Source organism: Saccopteryx leptura, chromosome 5 (assembly GCF_036850995.1).
Source record: "Saccopteryx leptura isolate mSacLep1 chromosome 5, mSacLep1_pri_phased_curated, whole genome shotgun sequence".
Taxonomy (NCBI): Eukaryota; Metazoa; Chordata; class Mammalia; order Chiroptera; family Emballonuridae; genus Saccopteryx; species Saccopteryx leptura.
This window is the reverse complement of record NC_089507.1, coordinates 14,856,792-14,878,966: the sequence shown is the minus strand read 5'-3', so window position 1 is coordinate 14,878,966 and position 22,175 is coordinate 14,856,792. Positions and strand designations below refer to the sequence as shown.

Genomic DNA, 22,175 nt, shown 5'->3' with positions numbered 1-22,175 from the left:
GGGTCAGCAGGCATTGCTGGCTGTGCCTACAACCTAGACAGTGTAGGCACGAAACTGCTCTGGCATCTCCTTTGCCCATCTAGCCCAGAGTGGTGCTTAAGCCCTCTGAGAGCAAAGCAATGGACCCCCCCCAAATAGACACACATACAAACACAACATTCTATTTCATTCGTGGCTGCCCCAAAGCCCAAATAGGGACTCCGTATAAAGACACCAGAATGTAGAGAATTCTCTAAGTAGTTTTACACTGAGTCCATCACTTCAGTCACAGAACTGAGTCTATTTTTTCCAATCTGAGGTTGTGCAGATCTTCGCATTGAGTATTTCCCTTTTTAAAATAATAAACCACGTCTACAGGGTGCACTCATCTGCATTTCTCAATTCAAAGCCTACATTTAAAAGGGGGGGCTTCCCTTATAAGCCAAAGAGATTCTCAAATAAGTTGGGTGAGAATGAAGATACATTTAACTGATCAAACTTTAAAATTATTGGAGATTGCTTTCAACCAAGGTAACTCTTCTTGTCTCAGCAAAGCAAAATCTATTCTCTTAATTTTTTCTTTGGTGCATTTTTTAGGTCTCTTGTAAGCATCACATCCACATACAAGGCCATATGTTTTGGTCTCCAAATCTTCTCGGAATTTTTTTTTTTTTTACTGTCTATATTCCATAGAAAAAAGGTTCCTCACAGGATAAATGATGCATAATGCTTCTACCTTTTCATATGGAGGCATGACAAGTGCTGAACCCAGAAAAGGCCTTAAGAATGGCTTTGGGGCAGAAATCCAGCCAAGCTGGTTAGCTCTTTTAAAATATAGTATAGTCCCTGGCCATTTGGCGCAATGGTAGAGCATCGGCCTGGCGTGTGGATGTTCTCGGTTCAATTTCTGGTCAGGGCACACAGGAGAAGCGCCCATCTGCTTCTCCACCCCTCCCCCTCCCTCTTCTGTCTCTCTCTCTTCCCCTCCCACAGCAATGGCCTGATTGGTTTGAGCACATTGGCCTGGGTGCTGAGGATAGCTCCATGGAACCTCTGTCTCAAGCACTAAAAATAGCTTGGTTGCCAGCATGGCTCGAGATGGGCAGAGCATCGGCCCCACACAGGGGTTGCCAGGTGGATCCCTGTCAGGGTGCACGTGGAACTCTGTCTCTACCTCCCCTCCTCTCACTTGGAAAAGAAGAAAAAATAAAAAATAATAAAAAAGATAAAGAATTGTTGGAAAGCAGAATAGACAATATGCAAGCACACAGAGCTTTTCAGGAAATAAAACATTCATTAGTGGCCCTGGCTGGCTAGCTCAATGGTAGAGCATCTTCCCAGCATGTGCAAGTCCCGGGTTCGATTCCCAGCCAGGGCACACAGGAGAAGCGCCCATCTGCTTCTCCACCCCTCCCCCTCTCCTTCCTCTCTGTCTCTCTCTTCCCCTCCCACAACCAGGGCTCCATTGGAGCAAACTTGGCCTGGGCGCTGAGGATGGTTCCATGGCCTCTGCCTCAGGCACTAGAATGGCTCAGGTTGCAAAGGAGCAACACCCCAGATGGGCAGAGCATCGCCCCCTGGTGGGCATGCCAGGTGGATCCTGGTTGGGCGCATGCGGGAGTCTGTCTCTCTGCCTCCCTCACTGACTCCTCACTTCAGAAAAATACAACAACAACAAAAAAAACCCAAACAAAAAAACATGTATTAGCTATTCCTTCTTCTCTTACTTGTCCACAAAGCCAGGTGTCTCCTCCCCTCTCTGTCAACCACAATCTGCAAAATACCAGTGCTTTTAAATAATCATTTTTTAAAAGCTAACAAGTTCTTGATGATCTAGCTCTAAGAATTCAAACAATCAAAGGCAAATATCAGGCCAGCAAACAACTGCCTCCTTTGACGGCCTGGTAATTCCATCGGGGACAGGTGAGAATCAGTGTATTTCCTTTCTCGTTTGCAGAACTCCCGCCCGACGGGCACACCTGCCAGGTTTAAAGCCAGACAGTTTCTGAAAACACGCACAGTCCCACTGATCAGGTACAAAAGGACCGATTCGTGCTCCGCCAGGGGATGAAAACGATGCCCGCCCGCTTGGAAGGGAACAGAAAGGAAACCACGACAATGTCATTGTTAACTGCCAGGAGTTCCGCAGCAGGTACGAAACCACCCGCGTGACGCCGGCGGTGGATGTCTCTGCGTTTTCATCGCAGGAACATCCAAGTAGAGAATTGCTTAGTTCGGGCGAGGAGCCTGCCTGTGGGAACCCTTCACACCGCGCCGCCGCGGGAAAAATGACAAAGCCGCGCTGGAACCCGCAGGCCTCTCCGCGTCCAATCTCAAGAACAGAAAGAGACCATCATCTCGTTTCTTGTCACCGTGATTTATGAGGTTCCAACTCTTAGTAGGGAAAAAAAAACACACTTCTGTGGGTTCACTTTCTTTCTTTCACTGGAGTTGGAAGCAAACACAAACTTATAGCCACTGATGGTGGGGACAAAGCAACGCTGGGATGAAGGTGACGCTTACCACGGGGTCAGACTTGGGTTGGGACTAAAAGGCCAGTGGGAAGGGTCACATAGCAGGCTGAATATAAAGATGCAAAGAGAAAAGTATCTCAGCCTTTCCCATATGTTATAGCCCGAGTCAGGCTGTGCGAATAAGAACCCCATGCCAGTTGTGTTACAGACACAATACTCACACACATGCACACACATAGACAAACTCCTTATATACTGCCCCGTGTTGGCCAAATTGAAAAGGTGGAGGACACAGTCCTCAACTGGACTGCCCTCACTTTTGACACCAAATGAAAGTTCAAAGGGCCCCAAACCACCCACAGTTTCAACAACTTGCTAGAAGGACCCACAGCACTCACAGAGGCTCATTATTCACACAGTGATGGTTTATTACAGGGAAGGACACGGATTACCATCAGCCAAAGAAAGAGGTGCATGGGGCAGTGTCTGAGGGGCTCCAAACACAAGGCTTCCATTGTTACCTCCCCCAGGAGCATGGTCAGGCCACCTCTTGGTATGGACATGTCTCCCCCCCAGGACCATGGACAGGCCACCTCCTGGTGTGGACATATCTCCCCTCCCCCAGGAGCGTGGTCAGGCCACCTCCTGGTATGGACATGTCTCCCCTCCCCCAGGAGCGTGGACAGGCCACCTCCTGGTATGGAAATGTCTCCCTCCCCAGGACCATGGACAGGCCACCTCCTGGTATGGACATGTCTCCCCCCCAGGACCATGGACAGGCCACCTCCTGGTATGGACATGTCTCCTCCCCCCCAGGACCATGGACAGGCCACCTCCTGGTATGGACATGTCTCCCCCCCAGGACCATGGACAGGCCACCTCCTGGTATGGACATGTCTCCCCCCCCAGGAGCGTGGACAGGCCACCTCCTGGTATGGACATGTATCCCCCCCAGGACCATGGACAGGCCACCTCCTGGTATGGACATGTCTCCCCCCCAGGACCATGGACAGGCCACCTCCTGGTATGGACATGTCTCCCCCCCCCCAGGAGCGTGGACAGGCCACCTCCTGGTATGGACATGTCTCCCCCCCAGGACCGAGGTCAGGCCACCTCCTGGTATGGACATGTGACAATACTCAGAGTGCCGCCCACCAGGAGAGCTCCCTTGAGCTTCAGTGTCCTGAGCTATCACTGGGCTTTGTTACATCGTCATGGTTGACTGATGGTCAATGTGGATGAACTCAGTCTCTAAGTTAAGTGACACTGTGTGACTCAAAGTCCCCACCCTCCATCACAGGACTGGTCTTTCTAGCATGACCAGCTCCCATCCTAACAAGGACATTCTGTCAGGAATGACATAGATTTCTTCCCAGAAGTTGAGGCCGAAGGCCAGTCCACCCTCTGGGCAAAACCAAATTCTTTACTCCACACATTCACACACATACACATACGTGCACTCATGCAGCTTATTTTAGAAGCTCATTGTTTCACTGTCTTGAGCCGAATCTTAGGAAGTTGCTATTTTATAAAGTGTCGCAATCATGTCTGTGTTTGCCACATTTCAAAAGGCTAGAGATTGGATTTTCAGACTCAACTGAATTTATATCCCCCAGGTTACAAACAGAGACAGCCTTGTTTCAAGACTGCCTAGGACTTATATAAGATATCCACAAATAGGGTGTAAGTATGAAGCTATCAGATGGACCACTAATCCACAGACCCAAGCCGCCATGACAAGAACCGGTGGAGAGGTTAGGACCAAACAAAGGGCAGCAGACCTCAGAGAAGGAAACAGATAAAACCACAAGAATGAGGAAAGAACAAAATATAGCCTCTCCCTCACTGTGGTCAGGTAATGGCAGGCTGCATTACTTGAGCAAACCCTTCGAATGAAAACAAGTAAATGTAGTGTATAAAATTTTAAGAACAAATCTTCAAAAACAATGAAAAGCTGACAATTTAGTAGGGAATTACCAAGCCAAAGCAGAAGGTGGATGCTGAGATTGGTAGACCTGGAAGCTACGTTAGCCTGATGGAATTTTCCAATCTTAGGATATCAGAATATTTATTTTCTGGGGTGAGGGTCAGTGTGAAAGCACAGCCACACCATGTCAAAAATCTAGTATGAGACCACATGCACTGAAAACTAGGACCCCCAAAGACTAAACTATCAGGATAAGGGGCAGCCAAAAGCAAACTAGTCATTGGAAAACCTCAAGTCACCTGGTGGTTCAATCTATCAAGCCTGGGGTTCTAGGTGGAGATGGCTGCAGACTGATAGTACCCCGAGTGTCTGGAAGATGAATATTTAAATTCTTTCCAAAGGGCTATACCTATATTCTAAACCTCCAATTGTTCTTACACATATTCTAAGTGTCATTTTCAGCCTATAATCAAATAGAACCAGACAGACAGAGAAAAACAATGACATTAAAAATAAAAAAAGTCACCAGAATGAACAGACAACAGAAACAAACCCACAAAGATCTCAGTTCTTAGAATTGTCAGACAGACTAGAAACAGCCGGGTTAACTGTGTTTAAATCACAGAGACGAACCTGAACTGTCTTCAAGGCTCAGGAACTATAACAATGATGTGGCAGGCGTACAGGCGTCCCCAAACTACAGCCCGCGGGCCGCAATGCGGCCCCCTGAGGCCATTTTATCCAGCCCCCACTGCACTTCTGGAAGGGGCACCTCTTTCATTGGTGGTTGGTGAGAGGACCACTGTATTTGGCAGCCCTCCAATGGTCTGAGGGACAGTGAACTGGCCCCCTGTGTAAAAAGTTTGGAGACCCCTGATAGATGCTGGGGTCAGAATCAAAAACCCAGTGCTGCGGTATGTAGGTGGGAGGACCCCTCGTTTCCTCCTGCTGTGAGGATTATATGTGATGGCATGGCCCCAGCACAACACCCAGCCCATGAGGGGCCTCTGCTGCTTCCCTCTCTGGCTGTGACTTAGACTTAGGAGAATGCATAATTCAAAGGAAAAATATACATTGATGTGTCTAACATTTAGCCTGAGAAAGATCAGTTTAAGGATGAGGATACAGGTACAAACAGAAGTGTAAAACCAAAGCACAGGGTTCTCCACATCAGTTGGCAGCTTCGTTTCTTTTCTCCAGAGTGGCCCCTGGCTTCCCCCCTCCTCTGAGTGCCGAGGAACCCACGAAAGCTCTAAGTTTCAGGTGTTCAAGCCCTTGAACCCGTGTGATGTCAGATGGGGAGGTGCATCCTGGGGATTAGTTCTTGAGCAGCAAATCCTCGCCCAGATGTGCAGAGCACCCGTGCAGGGCGATAGGAGTCGAAATCCTAAGTCGTATGTGTCTAAGTCGATGTCCTAACAGGTCCAAAAGACAGGACTCCAAACAGCCTCAGATTCAAGGTCACTGAAATGGAAAGGAAACATCTGAGACAGAGACCCCGGAGTTTAGGAGTGGTCTCAGGGAATGACTGCAAAGGGTCCCGAGTGTCTTCTATTTGCACTAAATTATTGTTAAATAGATAGTGTGAAAGAACTGGGAGGATGTAAAGACACAGAGTCAAAGCAAATGTCCCAGACATCTCAGAGTGTAGATCTGTCAACCTGAACCAGTGGCAATTACCTGGAACATAGCTTAAAAACTTCACTGGGCTCACCCTACTAAAATCAGCATCTCTTGGGGCCTGCTACGGGCTAAATATTGATGCTGAAGCACCAACCTCCAGGACCTCAGCAGATGACCTTATTTGGCCAGAAAGTTCTTTAAAGAGGAGAGTACATTAAAATGAGGTCTAATCCAACATGGCTGGTGTCCTTAAACAAGAGGGAGAGACACTGGGCGTACACGTACACACAGGAAAGACCAGCGAGGACACAGCTGGAGGATGGTGATCCGAAAGCAAGCCAAAAGGAGAGACCTCAGAAGAAATCAAACTTGCTGGTACCTTGATCTTGGACTTCCAGCCTTCAGAACTGTGAGAAAATTCTGTTGTTTAGGCCACCCAGTCTGTGGCCCTCCAGTACGACACTACAGTATGAGAGCATGACAGTATGACAACCCTAGCAAACTAACAGGCTGAGACTGAGGATTTCTGTTTTTGATAAACTCCCTGAGTGATTTTTTATACTTCATCAAGGCTCCTAAGTCTCGTAGAAGCTCTCATAATCCACGACAACTTTTTGAACACAGTTTCCAACCCCAGGGACATACCTAGTCAGGCTTGGAAATGGTGGAGAATCGCCCTCAGCCCCTCTCCCTAGGAGTCAAAGCCATCTGGGCGAAGAGCCACAGCTCTGTGCAAGGCAGGTCATACCACCTTCCAGAAATGCGTGGTTCCTGAGAGCCTCAGCTGGTGGTGCTGACTGCTAGGGACAGGGGGCACTCAAAACCTGCCAGAGGGGGACGGGGGAACTGGGTCAAAGAAAGGAAGGCATTAGCCAAAATCATAGATACCATATTCCGCCATGTATAAGATGCACCTTTTTTCCAAACAATGTGGGGACTAAAAACTGGGTGTGTCTTACACAGTGGCTGTGGCATTTCCGATGCCATAGAGGGAACTGAGAATGAGGCAATAGATGAAGACAGCGATTGGTCATCAGACACAGATGAGGACAAGCTAATGGGTGGGAGTTTTGATGGTGATGAGGAGTTGTATGATGAGTAAAACTTGAGTTCAATAACTTTACATAATACATCTTTTTTTTCCAATTTCAGGCCCCAAAATTAAGGTGCGTCTTATACATGGGAGTGTTTTATACATGGGGAAATATGATACATAACACATAGATACAGACAACCAGGTAGCGACAGCCAGAGGTAAACAGGGAGGTGGAGAGAGTGGGAAGTGGGCAAAGGAGGGGGAGGGGTGGACAGAGACTTTGCATGGGGCAGCGCGGGCATGATGCAGGGTGTAGAAGGTGCTGTATTGAGTGGGACACTTGAAATCATGTCAACCCAATAAATTTTTAAATAAATTTTTAAAAATACATAAACCAAAATAACCCCAAAATGCCCTGTTATCCCACTGCTTAGTCAGAGCCTAGCCTTCCCCCAGGATCATGAGCCACCCTCTCAACTCATGGTGTGGAATGGGCTGGTGGACTGTGCCCACAGAAGATCTGTCTATTACAAGCTTGCACATGTAACCTTATCTGGAAAAGAGACCTTTGCAAATGTAGTTAAGGATTTTTTTTTTTTTGTATTTTTCTGAAATGAGAAGCCAGGAAGCAGAGATACAGACTCTCACATGTGCCCGACAGGGACCCACCAGGCATGCCCACTAGGGGGCAATGCTCCATTGCAACTGGAGCCATTCTAGTGCCTGAGGTGGAGGCCATGGAGCCATCCTCAGTGCCCAGGCCAACTTTGCTCCAGTGGAGCCTTGGCTGTGGGAGGGGAAGAGAGAGATAGAGAGGAAGGAGAGGGGGAAGGGTGGAGAAGCAGATGAGTGCTTCTCCTGTGTGCCCTGGCCGGGAATCAAACCCAGGACTTCTACATGCTGGGCTGATGCTCTACTGCTGAGCCAACCAGCTGGGACAAGTTAAGGATTTTAAGATGAGATCATCCTTGTAAATGGTGAGTCCTAAACCCAATGACATGTGTCCTTATAAAAAGAAGAGAAGGCAGAGGCAGAGGTTGGAGAGCTCTATCCACAAGCCAAGGGATGCCAGGGCGGCCACCACAGGTGATGAGAGGAGCAAGAAGCAAGCTCTGCCTCAGGTGGCAGAAGGACTCAGTCCTACTGCGGCTGCGGCTTGAGTGTCAGGCTTCTGGCTTCCAGAACTGTGAGAGCATACATTTCTGTTGTCTGCCACCCCCACGCATGCAGTCGTTTGTTAGGGCAGCCACAGGAGACAAAAGCACTTGTGGGGTGCCTGTGAGACGCAGCCGCACCGCACCCACCTGATCCCGCGGAGGGCTGATGGGAAACTCTTGCAAAGCCTCTCAAAGCCAGAGACAGAAAGCCTGCCCAGGGCACAGGACGAAGCAGCTTTCCTGGCAACTGCCTCACACAGTAACTTGAAAAATGTCTTTCCCCGAGTTTGGGTAAAATGCCTATGAGCACTACCATTGGAGGACAGTTTTAGAACCGGCACACCGGCTGTTTCCCCTTTCTTTGGAGACAAATAAAATAAAACAACATCAGGAAGATCTAAACATAGAAAATGCACAGTAAGCGCCCCCCCCCCTTTCCAGGTGAATATCGATGGCTGGACAGCATCTGTGAAGATGCTCAAATAATCCCAATGCAGGGCCCCCACCTGCACAAGGGAATGCCTGGTAGCACAAACGGACTTTCTGAGAAACAGTGTCTTTGAAAACCGAAAGCTAATTTTTAAATATTTTATAGGAAAATGCCAATTAACCAGAAACAAGCTGTACAGATTTCTTAATTATTTGTTTTGTTCCCGATACCTACATTAGACTTTGGGGGGGAGGGGGAGCTACAAATAGCAAGCTCTGGAAAGGGATCATGTAAAAATATCTGAATTATAAAGCTGCTCTGAGGATAGTTACATATTCAGTGTCAGATTATATAATTTCTCCATCAATATTACTTTTGCAGTTACTTTCGCTGCCAGAGAGAAGTTTTATGGAAACCAAAGTTCGCAGCAGGTGAAGCTCTCTTCCACCAAGAAAGCTTCTATCCTTTTCCCCTTCCCTTCTTTTCTCTCCTTCCTTCCTCCTTCCTTCCTTCCTTCCTTCCTCCTTTCCTTCCTTCCTCCCCTCCTCCCTTTCTTCCTTCCTTCCTCCTTTCCTCCCTCCCTCCCTTCCTTCCTTCCTTCCTTCCTTCCTTCCTTCCTTCCTTCCTTCCTTCCTTCCTTCCTTCCTTCCTTCCTTCTTTCCTCCCCCCTCCCTTTCTTCCTTCCTTTCCTCACTTCCTTCCCTCCTTTCTTTCTGCCTTCTGACTTCTTGCTTTCCTTCCTTCCTGCCTTCCTTCCTTTATCTCCCTCTGAGACTTACTCTCCTCTTCTATAAAATGAGGACTTCAGTATCTTCTCCCTAGGATTGGAGTGGGTATTCAATAAATTACTCTGTATAAAGCTCAGTGAGTAATGCCTAGTTTATAGAGGGCCCTCAATACACGCCACTTGCTGTTACTGTTGATGCTGTTATTTCTCTCAGAGTCTGGGAGGGCAATGAATGAAGCCTGTTTTTTCTCTTCCTCCCATCTGGCCTCCAACAGCTTCCAGAGGGCAAAGAGTCAGCATAAAATGCTCAGTGCTGAGAACCAGAGAAATCAGGGCATGGAGGGAAAGCAGAGCATCTGGGGCAGCCTTGTGCTCGGTGGGAATGGGTCAGCTGTGGGTCACAAGGAATAAATCACTAAAGCCAAGCCAGGGAGGCTGCCAGGAGCCTGGCGGTGCTGCAGCTCCCCTCCTTGGAGTGGTCAGAGCGGGGATCGCATCGCTCAAGGGTTCTGGGATGTCCACCCTATGTTTGTCAAGTAAATATATACTGTGCTAGGGCCCTGGCCAGCTTGCTCAGTGGTAGAGCATCAGTCCCAAGCTCGATTCCCAGTCAGGACACAGAGGAGAAGTGCCCATCTGTTTCTCCGCTCTTCCCCCTCTCCTGTCTCTCTATCTCTCTCTTCCCCTCCTGCAGCCAAGGCTTCATTGGAGCAAAGTTGGCCCAGGCACTGAGGATGGCTCCATGGCCTCTGCCTCAGGTGCTAGAATGGCTCTGGTTGCAATGGAGCAACTGCCCAGAGCGGCCAAGCATCGCCCCCTGGTGGATCCCAGTTGGATGCATGTGGGAGTCTGTCTCTCTGCCTCCTTGCTTCTCACTTCAGAAAAATACAAAAAAATAAAAAATAGAAAAATATACTGTGCTAAAAATTGGAAATATAATTGTGAGAGGAATAAACAGCCCGTTTTTATAGAGCTTAACAGCCCATGGGACCTACCTATCTCAATTATTGCCATCCTGTAAGCCCTTAATGACGATCTGCGCAAGGTATCACGAAAGAAAGAAGAGGGAACTGTGGGAAAGAACCTAGGTGCTAACATTTATTGAGCATTTTGGTATGACTTCAAGGGATTCGTGTCTGTATTCATTCCGTAGACCTCTGCGTTTGATCGCATCCTTGTCTCCATCTTACAGAAAAGGGGATTGATACACTGAGGTTAGGTATCCTTGACCAAATTCACATATCAAGTGGGTAGGAGAGTTGAGAGAGTGGAACCCAGGCAGGTTAACAACAGAGGCTGCAGGCCAAGCCGTGACGCTACTGAGTCTTGACAACCTGCCATCGTGGAAGATACAGCTCAGCCACCAGGGTGGGGAAGGGGTGAACGGGGCTGTCTCCTGGAGGAACTAGCGCCGAGAGCTGTAGAATTGGTCGGAATTCTCCACTGCGACCAGCCAGAGCGCTTTCTTAGCTGTCAGCAACAAAAGCTCACCCGGGCTGATGAAGCATGGGAGGGGTCACGCTCCAGAACTAGGCTCCAATGGAGCTTTCAGGAACCGTGCCCAAAAGCACACTGCCGAACTGGGGAGGGGGTGGAGGAAACGGCCTTAACTGCTAATAACCCAGTGAGCCCCGGGTCCCACAGTTCTGGGTGCTGTCAACAGCTGCCTTTGCTGCACCACGGCAGCCACCAGCACCTCAGCCACCTCTGCACCAGAAACTAGACGTGGCAACCACTGTCATCCTCCAAAGCTGGATGTCCCTGGTGGCATCCTCACCAGCGTCAACGCGTTCTGCCTTCCACAGGCTGGTCACCTTCAAATGAAACTCTCACGTCGATAAGTCTGGTAGGCAGAGACTAGCTCACATGTCTGTATTCTTGCTCCAGAGACACCGGGAGAATGTTCTTTGATACCTGGCCTAGACAAAATTCCTAAGTCTGGACACTCCTCAAATGTAGCAAGTATATTCAACAAGTGCTGGACAGAAAGGAAATTTGACAGATTTTTTTTGACTCGATGAGGGACAAGAGGATTTCAAGAAAAAGAACAGCATGTGTGAGAGACCAGATACGGGAAAGCTCACGGTACATGCAAAGAACTTACAGGAGAGGGTTGAGTGGCTCATATCAGGAATTTGTGGGAACAGAGACTAGAATGGCAGTTACCACGGTCTGGGGGTGGGGGTCATGGGGCGATGTCACTCAAAGAGCGCAAACTTCCTGTTTTAAGATGAGTAGGTTTGGGAGATTTATGTACAGTACGGTGATTGGTATTAACAGTTCTGTATTACAGACTCGAGAGTTGCTAAGAGACTAGAACTTAAATGTTCTCACCCCGAGAAATAAATGGTAATTACGTGAGGTGATGGGGGGGGGGGTGTGTTAGCTAATGCCACATTCCTCAATATGTCAGTCTATCAAATCGGCACAGTGTGCATGTGAAACTCACACAATGTTCTGCATCGGATGTATCTCAAAACAGCCAAAGGAGAAGAAAAGAATTAATCAGGTGAAAGCCACGCAAGACAAGGCCTGAGACACGGAGGTCCTCCCAAAAATTTTTAAGAATTTCAATCTTTATCTTAACGGCAATGAAATGTCACTGAAGGAGCTTAAGCAAGAGAGCGACTTCAGCAAATCTGCATTTTTAGAAGATTCCTGGGACCACTGTGGAGAACAGATGTGAGTGTAGCAAGAATGGAATCTGAGAGAGCGTTTAGGAGTGAGTGCGGTAAATCACCAGGGAGGTGACGGGGGTGGGCGCCAGGGGCATAAGCGAAGACAGAAAGAGTCAGAGGGATTCAACAGATGCTCAGATAAGATCAACAGGGTTGAACATTTCCCGGGAAATCAGCGGTGAAGGAGATAAGGTAGCAAATCTAGCACGATGTAATGGATAATGTTGTGGGTCTCTGAGGTAGAACACTGGACACAGATAACGTTTTGGAAAAAAAGGCAGGGAAGATAATAAATTCAGTTTTGGTTATGGTGACTTTTAGTTACCATTTTTGGCTTCCAAATGAAGAGCTGAACAGATTGTTGAATAAATCAATAAAGAGCTCAAGCTAGAGTCTGGGATAGAAATGTAAATTTCGAAGCTATCATGTCGAGATGGCAATGGGAATCATAGTTCTTGAGCAGAATTTATCGAAGAAAAAAATGACATTCTTGTGTAAGACTTATGATATTCTATCATTTAAAGATAGGACTTACAGTATTCCATCATTTAAAGGTATTCCATCATTTAAAGATAACCTGAAAGGAGACATTGAGAAGGAGGGCCAGAAATGTCCTATGTCCTTGACATGATACAACCATAGGTGACACTTTCTGGGGATGTAATTTGATTAAAGCCGCACTCAAAGAGGAGAATTTGGAAATGAATCCTACGGCTGCCTGACTCCAACGTTCGTGGTCCTTATATCACAATAACACGACAAGATTGCAAATCCAGAAAGATGGCAAATCTAGGACTGGGGATGACATCCAAGGGTCAGAGCCACTATGGGAAGCACAGGGCCAGACCATATGGACAGCAGCAAGTGGGCGGGGGTAAGGGAGGCACCTGTAACATCAGTCTCTGAAGAGCAAGACCTGGGCAAGGTAGTTATAGGGGGAAAGCTCAAGGCTTCTCCATACCTTCTATAATGCCCTTATATCTCCCCAGAAAAAAAATTCAGGATTAAAACCAAGAAACTTGCCCCCAGTAAGAAAGAGTAGCAATCAATTTAGAAGACAGTAATTGCATCAAGTTTTTCTGGGGTGACAGTTTTAAAGGGGACCAGTTGACCTGGGGCGGGGTCTCTCTTGCATGTACTCCTGAAGTCAGTGGTAGGATGGCACAGACTCTCGCCCCCTTAGAGGACACTTTGCCAGGGCCCACACTTTGTTTAAAGTCTTCCTTTCCTTATTTCTTGACAGGCTCAATGTTTCTTGACTTGCTTAGGACCGGGACTGAACAGGCATGGCAACTGCTATCTGCTGATCTGGTTCCATTTCCTAGGATTGGTCTAGTGATGTTCCTTTTTATCCTACTAGAAAGATAAGTTCAGAGCTCCGAAGATGAATTTAGGGAAAACTATTTCCTTCTCAGCCTGTTTTAACTCTGGGCTTTACATTCACTCTAGGCTGCCTCTAATCTAAGCCAAAAAAATAAAAATAAGCCATATAGTTTAGACTAGCTCACTAGACTTCTGAAGACAATAAGGGGCCCAAGACCCAACTAATAATAGAATTTTATTTTACTTTCTTTGTTTCCTAAGTGTATCTATCTCCATGTGGGAGGAGGGGTAGAATTTGTGACTCAGCTATCGCAAAATGGGTCATGGGTACTCCAGTCAAATACTCTACAATGACTCCAAATTTATATCTCCAGTTCAGGCATTTCTCAAACCTACAAAAATCTACAAATAACTGACCATTTGAGTCCTCCTTTCTGGGTCTAAATGACACTTAGAACTTAATGTGTATATTTGTACACTAACGTTTAATACAACATTGTTCACAATAGCTGAAACCCAATTGTCCATCACTGGATGAATGGAAAGACAAAATGTGGTACATATCTACAATGGAATATTCCTTATTCAGTATTTAGAAAGAAAAGAATTTGATCATTTTAAAACATGGGTGAATTAGGCCCTGGCTGGTTGGCTCAGTGGTGGAGTGTCGGCCTGGCATGTGGAAGTCCCGGGTTTAATTCCCGGCCAGGGCACACAGGAGAAGCGCCCAACTGCTTCTCCACCTCTCCCCCTCTCCTTCCTCTCTGTCTCTCTCTTCTCTTTCTGCAGCCAAGGCTCCATTGGAACAAAGATAGCCCGGGCGCTGAAGATGGCTCCATGGCCTCTGCCTCAGGTGCTAGAGTGGCTCTGGTCGCAACAGAGCAATGCCCTGGATGGGCAGAGCATCGCCCCCTGGTGGGTGTGCTGGGTGGATCCCAGTCGGGCACATTCAGGAGTCTGTCTGACTGCCTCCCCGTTTCCAGCTTCAGAAAAATACAAAAAAAAAAAGGGGGGGGTGAACCTTGAAGACATTATCGAAGTGAAGTAAGTTAAACATAAAAAGCATGTATTGTATGGCTCCACTTATCTGAGTTACCTAATGTGTCAAATTCACGGAAACAGAAAGTAGACTACTAGTGACCAGGACTGAGGGGAGGAGGCAATGGGGAGTTACTGTTGAATGGGTGCAGTGTGTCAGTTTGGGGCAGATGGAATGTTCTAGACAGGGTTCGGGGTGACGGCTGCACCACAAGGTGAATGTACTTAGTGTCACTGAATTGTACACCTGGAAATTTAGATTTTATATTTAAAAATAAAGATTTTAAAATACTTTAAAACAAATTTTAATTATGAAAATTTTTCAAATTAAATTTAACCTTTAATAACTTATTTTAAAAAAATTTAAATAAGTAAATACAATTTGTGTATAAAACAGACTCTTGATTTTCCACCCACTTCTCAAACCCGCCCCATCATAGTTTTTCCAATCCCAGCAAATGGCACCATCCACTGGATTCTTCAGAACCAGTGCCTGGAAGTATGCCCTCATCCTTGTCCTCCTGGCCTGCCCACCTGTGGCTGGCTCTGCCTCTGTCCTCTCCTCTGCCCCTCTAAACTGGCACAACAGCTTCCTCACTGGCCTCTCTGTCACAACTCTAGCACACAATGTAGCCAGAAAGTGTAAATCTCTGAAAAACCAATTTGACTTACAGACTTCCCCTGTTTAACTCCCCCACTCAACGTTTGTCTATTTCATTTAGTGCCAAGTTTCAACTCCTTATATGACCCTTAGGAACCTATAGGATTGGGTTTTCCCAGCTTTCCTCCATCTTTTCCTTCCTGTCATCTACTGGTCCCTCTGCAGGCGTACTGGGCTTCTCACTCCTCCTCTTGAAATTTTCTCTCCAATTCACTTCTGGGTCTGGGAATCCTGGCATCTCCAAGGTGAACAACCAAGACCTCAATAGCCATTGATTCCGTGTCCCCACGCAGCACCTGTTCCTGGTTACTGTGCTCCTGGCTGTCCCTATCCAATGGGAAACCAGCTCCTGTTTCCAGTCCCAACCTGGCTACTCTGACTCTCCACCCATTCGGACCTGAGATTCCCCGTCCCTTTCCTCTGGCCTCCCGCTGTCTGATATTTTCCAAAAGCTTCTCCAGGACCTCAGCTGCCGCCGCCACACTTTACCTCTGGTTTCTAATCTATCTCAAAAAACCCTTTATTGGGCTCTTGGATGTTATTCTAGGGGAGTCCTCCTGAGTGTTTCCCCTTTCCTGTAGCAAGCTTTGTCATTCTACTCTCTTAGACCTGGTGCTAAGCTTGAATGGTGGCATTTTGGTCCCATAAGCCCCTTGGGTACCATAATGGAGCCCAAGAAAAAAACATTCCATCACATGACCTCATCCCTAGGCCTGAGCTACACACTTTGGAACAGCTATTACTTTTTAGGTCATTAGAATATTGATCCACCTGTATCTAGATAGCCTATCTTTAATCTATAGACACCTGAAAATTAGCACTCAAAGAAAGTAGCTGTGCCCCACACAGAAATACCAGAGTCCCGTATTTTTACACTGTTGTGAGTCGGGGGTGCAGAGAGAGAGAGAGATCAGCAGACAAAATCATCGTGGACTAGCAAAGGGCTACCACTTGCTCAGGCAAATGGTGCCGAGTTTGCACTGTGTCCTATTTTTATTCACAAGATTTCAAAAAGCTTGTTTACTTAGAAATTGGCATAGCATCAAGCATAACCTTTACTTAAAGAGACATGGAATACATCTGCATGATAGCTTAATAACAATACAATATCAAAAGGCATTAACTGCTATTGCTTTGATGGTTCCCACAACATTCCTCTCTTTATCTCACGGGATAGCCTTGAAAGGAACAGAAATCTTATGAGAACGTTTTACTGAGAAAAGCCCAGCAACCGCCTTCAGTCACATAGACCTGTTTCAGTGACCCACCTTCAAGTCACAAAACAATTCTCTTGGAAAAACATTCTTTTCTTGTCGGCTGTATTCCCATCCAAGGCCACGCAATGGGTTACTCCACTACACTACGCACAGGTAAAAGGCTGAGTTCTAGGTTCTGTGGCTCCATCAGTGGAAAAACAGGTAGCATGGGTGACTAAAAACTGTCATAGCTTCCCGTGAGGGCAAAGGAGGGAACCGTGTAGTCTTGCCGATGTAAAGCTTTAGAACTGCACTTTGTCAAACCATATCCTCAATAAGTGGACTAATGCTATTATTACCTCTTAGCTTCTTTCTTTCTTTTCTCTTTACAACCACAAAATACTTTATTAAGTATCCATTATACACAAGTTACTGTTTTATGCCAAGTGATTCTCATGGGGTCGTGGGGAACCAAACAGAGACCTTGCCCTCAAGGTCAAGTAGCCAAGTAGAGGAGCAAAGATGTCACATAGGTTCTCAGCTACATGCATTTACTTAACACCCTTAACTTCCCTTTGTAAGATGAAGAAGACATGGAATTAACTACTTGCTCAGTGTCTGCCTTGGAGTCCAGACTCTAAGATCCACGGGGGCAAGAATTACATATGGATCTTCTATTCCCAAAGCTTAGCAGAGCGGCCGCTGGTGAAGGGCAGGGGTTTATTGAATATCACTTAAATAAAGGATGACTACAAATAGATATAGCATACTGAACATAATGTTAGCAGTACAAGAATAGGCACCATGGGTGAAAAGAATATAGAGAACACGGTAGTTCTCAAGAAGGCAAGATTATTTTCTGGACTCAGCTGACAAACTTCAACTCCATTCTCACCTTGTCCAAATAAAAAGAAAGACATCTTCTTCCAGGCTGATCGACTCACCGCTTATTTTGTATGCTAGAATATTTGTTTCCAGGATCAACTGACTCCAAGATCATGTCCCTTGTCATTTACTCATATTCCTATACATATACAATAAATGGTGAATACATTATATTAAATGCTCCTTAAAAAGCCATTCTCAGAAGAGTCAATGACACCTTTTGTTAATGACTAAGTAAGAGGAAGCAAGTGTTAGCATTTTTCTTGCCACAATAACACCACAAAAACACTTCAAGTGCTTGGATACAGCAGTCACAGGACTTGCACAGATTTGAAAGATACAAAGAAATGAATAACAACGGCGAGATAAGAAAAAAGAACAAGGATGCCTCTTTAAAATGCCACCGTGTTAAGCTTTCATATTGCTGGCACTAAGTTCAAGTCCAGGTGGGCACACTTCACCCAGACTGCCAGTCCTGGCCTATTGTACAAGTCTCACTCGTCTGCTTTTTAAGGACAAAGAAGGACATGGCTTGGTGATATGGCCACAAGCTGTTCAGGGAAGAGACCTCGCTCAGCACATTTCGGCTCCCGAGCAAGGCTGGGTTCGTTTCCGAAAGGCACATGAAATAAATAATCGTGCGAAAGCAGATTCGTCCTGATCAAGCTCTGACAGCTGCTCCGAGAGGCAGGTCCTTGCAAAGCCCATCTTTCAACAGTGAACTGACCCAAAGATCCGGGAAGGCTCCAGACAGGACCATATGGCCTGGAATAAAAACATATTTCAAACTCTGTTTATTATGCATATCTTTCAAAGGTTCACTACTCTGTGATGAAACATTGCACCTGCAATGCTTTAATAAGCTTCCCCAGCAAGTGCAATTAGAAAATTGCAAGTCCCTGAAAGAACTGGTCTTCTTAACCAGGCACTGCCCACCAATGACTGATCTCAGTCTTTTTAATTTACACAGATTTGCAGTATTTTATAAGCTGTGATCAATAGTTATTTAGATAATACAATTCCTTATGGAACGCCCAGTGAAGGCCATGAAATACCTCTCTACCTACACTTTGGGGACTCCAACATCATGGCGTATAGAACTTGCCAGTCTGTCTGAAAAGAAGAGCAGCAGTTCAATCAGAAGACCACTGGATGTGAATTTAAGCTCAGCCTTATCCATTAGCAGTGGCGGGGCGGGAGGGGCCATGAACTGTTTCTCTTTTTTCTTTTTCTTTTTTTTTTTCTGTATTTTTCTGAAGCCGGAAACGGGGAGAGACAGTCAGACAGACTCCCGCATGCGCCCGACCGGGATCCACCCGGCACGCCCACCAGGGGGCGACGTTCTGCCCACCAGGGGACGATGCTCTGCCCCTCCGGGGTGTCGCTCTGTTGCGACCAGAGCCACTCTAGCGCCTGGGGCAGAGGCCGAGGAGCCATCCCCAGCGCCCGGGCCATCTTTGCTCCAGTGGAGCCTCGGCTGCGGGAGAGGAAGAGAGAGACAGAGAGGAAGGAGAGGGGGAGGGGTGGAGAAGCAGATGGGTGCTTCTCCTGTGTGCCCTGGCCGGGAATCGAACCTGGGACTTCTGCATGCCAGGCCGACGCTCTACCACTGCGCCAACCGGCCAGGGCTGAACTGTTTCTCTTTACCAGTGAGCTCTGTGGCTCCGCATCTGGTCCCAACATTCGAGAGGCACAATTTGTTCATTACTCACTCAACAAGTATCCACTGAACAGCTATTATGCGCCAGACTCCAGGCTAGGGGTGATGGCCCAGAGATAAACAGCACACAGTTTCTGCCCTCGGGAGTTGACTGTCTCAGTGAGAAGACAGGCTCAAAAGCCCTTGTTTGGAAGCAGAAAAGGATGCTGGGGGAGGGAGGTGTAATTTAGCTCTCCTGGGAAGTTCAAGGGGGCTTTCCAGAGGAACAGACAATTGAATCAAAACTTGAATGAGAAGTAAGAGTTTACTGGCTAGCCAAGTACAGGAAGACATGAGCCTTACCTGGGTTAGAACTTTGTCCACATGTCAATTTTAATGGCCTGTCCCAAGGCCACAAGCAGGGTGATTCAGTTTGAAGCTCTGAGTCTTACTTATATCTCTATCTCTAATTAGCTTATGCCTGAACAAAACGTGTGTCTGAGATGGCTCATACAATCCAATGATGGGTATAAAATGGGTGATCTCTCTTTCTATTGACCCTGGAATCCCTTTAGGGTTCTTTCCAAACTACAAATCTGCATGAAATAAAATTTGGAACTCTTTTATTTCTCTACCCCAAAATGGTACACAGTGGTACAACTTAGAATTTTAGAAATAATGTGGGTTTTTTGGTATTTTTCTGAAGTATTAAGCTGGGAGGCAGAGAGACAGACTCCCACATGTGCCCTACTGGGATCCACTTGGCAAGCCCACCAGGGGTGATGCTCTGCCCATCTGGGGTGTTGCTCCATTGCAACTGGAGCCATTCTAGTACCTGGGGCCAAGGCCATGGAGCCATCCTCAGCACCCAGGCCAACTATGCTCCAATGAAGCAAGGAAGGGAAAGAGAGAGATAGAGAGAAAAGGGAGAAGAGTGGAGAAGCAGATGGGCACTTCTGTGTGCCCTGGCTGGGAATTGAACCGAGGACTCCCACACACTGGACTGATGCTCTACCACTGAGCCAAGTGGCCAGGGCAGAAATAGATTTTATGTAAGATGGCTTTCCTAATCATTATACAGAGTGATGGAATAGCTGAGTTTTGCTTGGTGAGAGCCTGTCTTATTCCTCTTGAACTCATGGTCCCACATCAAAATATCCTTTGTATTGTATCCTGGAAGAATTATATCATATTCAACCTTCAAAATGAAGGCTGTAGGACCAATACAGTACATAGAAAGCCTTTGATTATGAAATTCCATGGTAGACCTGGCGACTGTAAAAGAAGTGCCTGTGGCTTCCTAGAGGCACTGACGAGGACATCCTAGAGGCACTGACGAGGACATCCTAGAGCACTGACGAGGACATCCTAGAGCACTGACGAGGACATCCTAGGGCACTGACGAGGACATCCTAGGGCACTGACGAGGACATCCTAGGGCACTGACGAGGACATCCTAGAGGCACTGACGAGGACATCCTAGAGCACTGACGAGGACATCCTAGAGCACTGACGAGGACATCCTAGAGCACTGACGAGGACATCCTAGAGCACTGACGAGGACATCCTAGAGCACTGACGAGGACATCCTAGAGCACTGACGAGGACATCCTAGGGCACTGACGAGGACATCCTAGGGCACTGACGAGGACATCCTAGAGCACTGACGAGGACATCCTAGGGCACTGACGAGGACATCCTAGAGCACTGACGAGGACATCCTAGAGCACTGACGAGGACATCCTAGGGCACTGACGAGGACATCCTAGGGCACTGACGAGGACACCCTAGAGCACTGACGAGGACACCCTAGAGGCACTGACGAGGACATCCTAAAGGCACTGACGAGGACATCCTAGAGCACTGACGAGGACATCCTAGGGCACTGACGAGGACATCCTAGAGCACTGACGAGGACATCCTAGGGCACTGACGAGGACATCCTAGGGCACTGACGAGGACACCCTAGAGCACTGACGAGGACACCCTAGGGCACTGACGAGGACATCCTAGGGCACTGACGAGGACATCCTAGAGCACTGACGAGGACATCCTAGAGGCACTGACGAGGACATCCTAGAGCACTGACGAGGACATCCTAGAGCACTGACGAGGACATCCTAGAGCACTGATGAGGACATCCTAGAGCACTGACGAGGACATCCTAGAGCACTGACGAGGACATCCTAGAGCACTGACGAGGACATCCTAGAGGCACTGACGAGGACATCCTAGAGGCACTGACGAGGACATCCTAGAGCACTGACGAGGACATCCTAGGGCACTGACGAGGACATCCTAGAGCACTGACGAGGACATCCTAGGGCACTGACGAGGACATCCTAGGGCACTGACGAGGACATCCTAGAGCACTGACGAGGACATCCTAGAGCACTGACGAGGACATCCTAGAGGCACTGACGAGGACATCCTAGAGGCACTGATGAGGACATCCTAGAGCACTGACGAGGACATCCTAGAGGCACTGATGAGGACATCCTAGAGCACTGACAAGGACATCCTAGAGGCACTGATGAGGACATTAGTAAAATGCAAGAAGATGGGTTTCTTTGACCAAGGGGTTTTATTTGACAAGTGCATGAGGGTGCAAAAGAAAGGAAGAATGGATGTGAGGGAGGAAGTATGAAAAAAAGAAATGAAGGAGAGAGGTGGCAGAGAGGAAGAGAGGGGGAAGGAGGAAAGTGGGGACAGAAGGAGGGAGGAAGAAAAACAGGGAGAAACGGCTACTTGCTACAATCAATAGGATCTCTAAACTGTGCCCATCTCCAGGCTCTCAGCAACAGCTCACAGGTGTAAAACCGGAGTGGGGGTGGTTATCTTTCAAGTCTTTTCAGACTCAAGGTGAACAGCAGTGATGTTATCAAATGATGGCACAGATCCTGCCCAGGTACATAGAAAAAGGAACAACTATAAGTCATTGCTTAAAAACTATATTCTTCAAAACAACCCTTAAAGATTGATGGTGTTATGCCCATGACATGGACACAGAATATGGAGTTCAGAGATAGTGAATGCATTCAAAGTGATCAAGGAAGCAGGTAACCGAGAAGGGAATGAAACCCAGCAATCTGTCCCCAGAGCCCATACTCTTTCCAAAACCCTCTGATGTCCTTTCTCTAATTCATCTACATGAGAGTTCACATGTCTGCTGAGGAGGCAAGGAATAGCCATTTCTTTCTCCATTGCATTTATTCTCTGAAAGACTGTTGATCATAGCTGTGTAGGTGGCCATAGCAGATGAAATGTCAGAGGGATTCTGGATGAGTGCCTGACATTGAGCATGTGACTCACAGGGGCGTGTCCAACCAGTGACCAGCCTCTTTTAACTTGACCTCTCTGTCTCTTGGATATTACTTAATAGTTTCCGGTTTGCATATTTAG

The 22,175-nt window shown here is 47.2% G+C and overlaps 1 protein-coding gene across 1 annotated transcript in view; it reads right to left on the bottom strand.

The window, feature by feature from the left end:
* LOC136406446 (cytosolic beta-glucosidase-like) overlaps positions 1–22,175 on the bottom strand; it is a 94,433-nt gene that overhangs the window by 733 nt on the left and 71,525 nt on the right. The gene's annotated exons all lie outside the window — the stretch shown is intronic.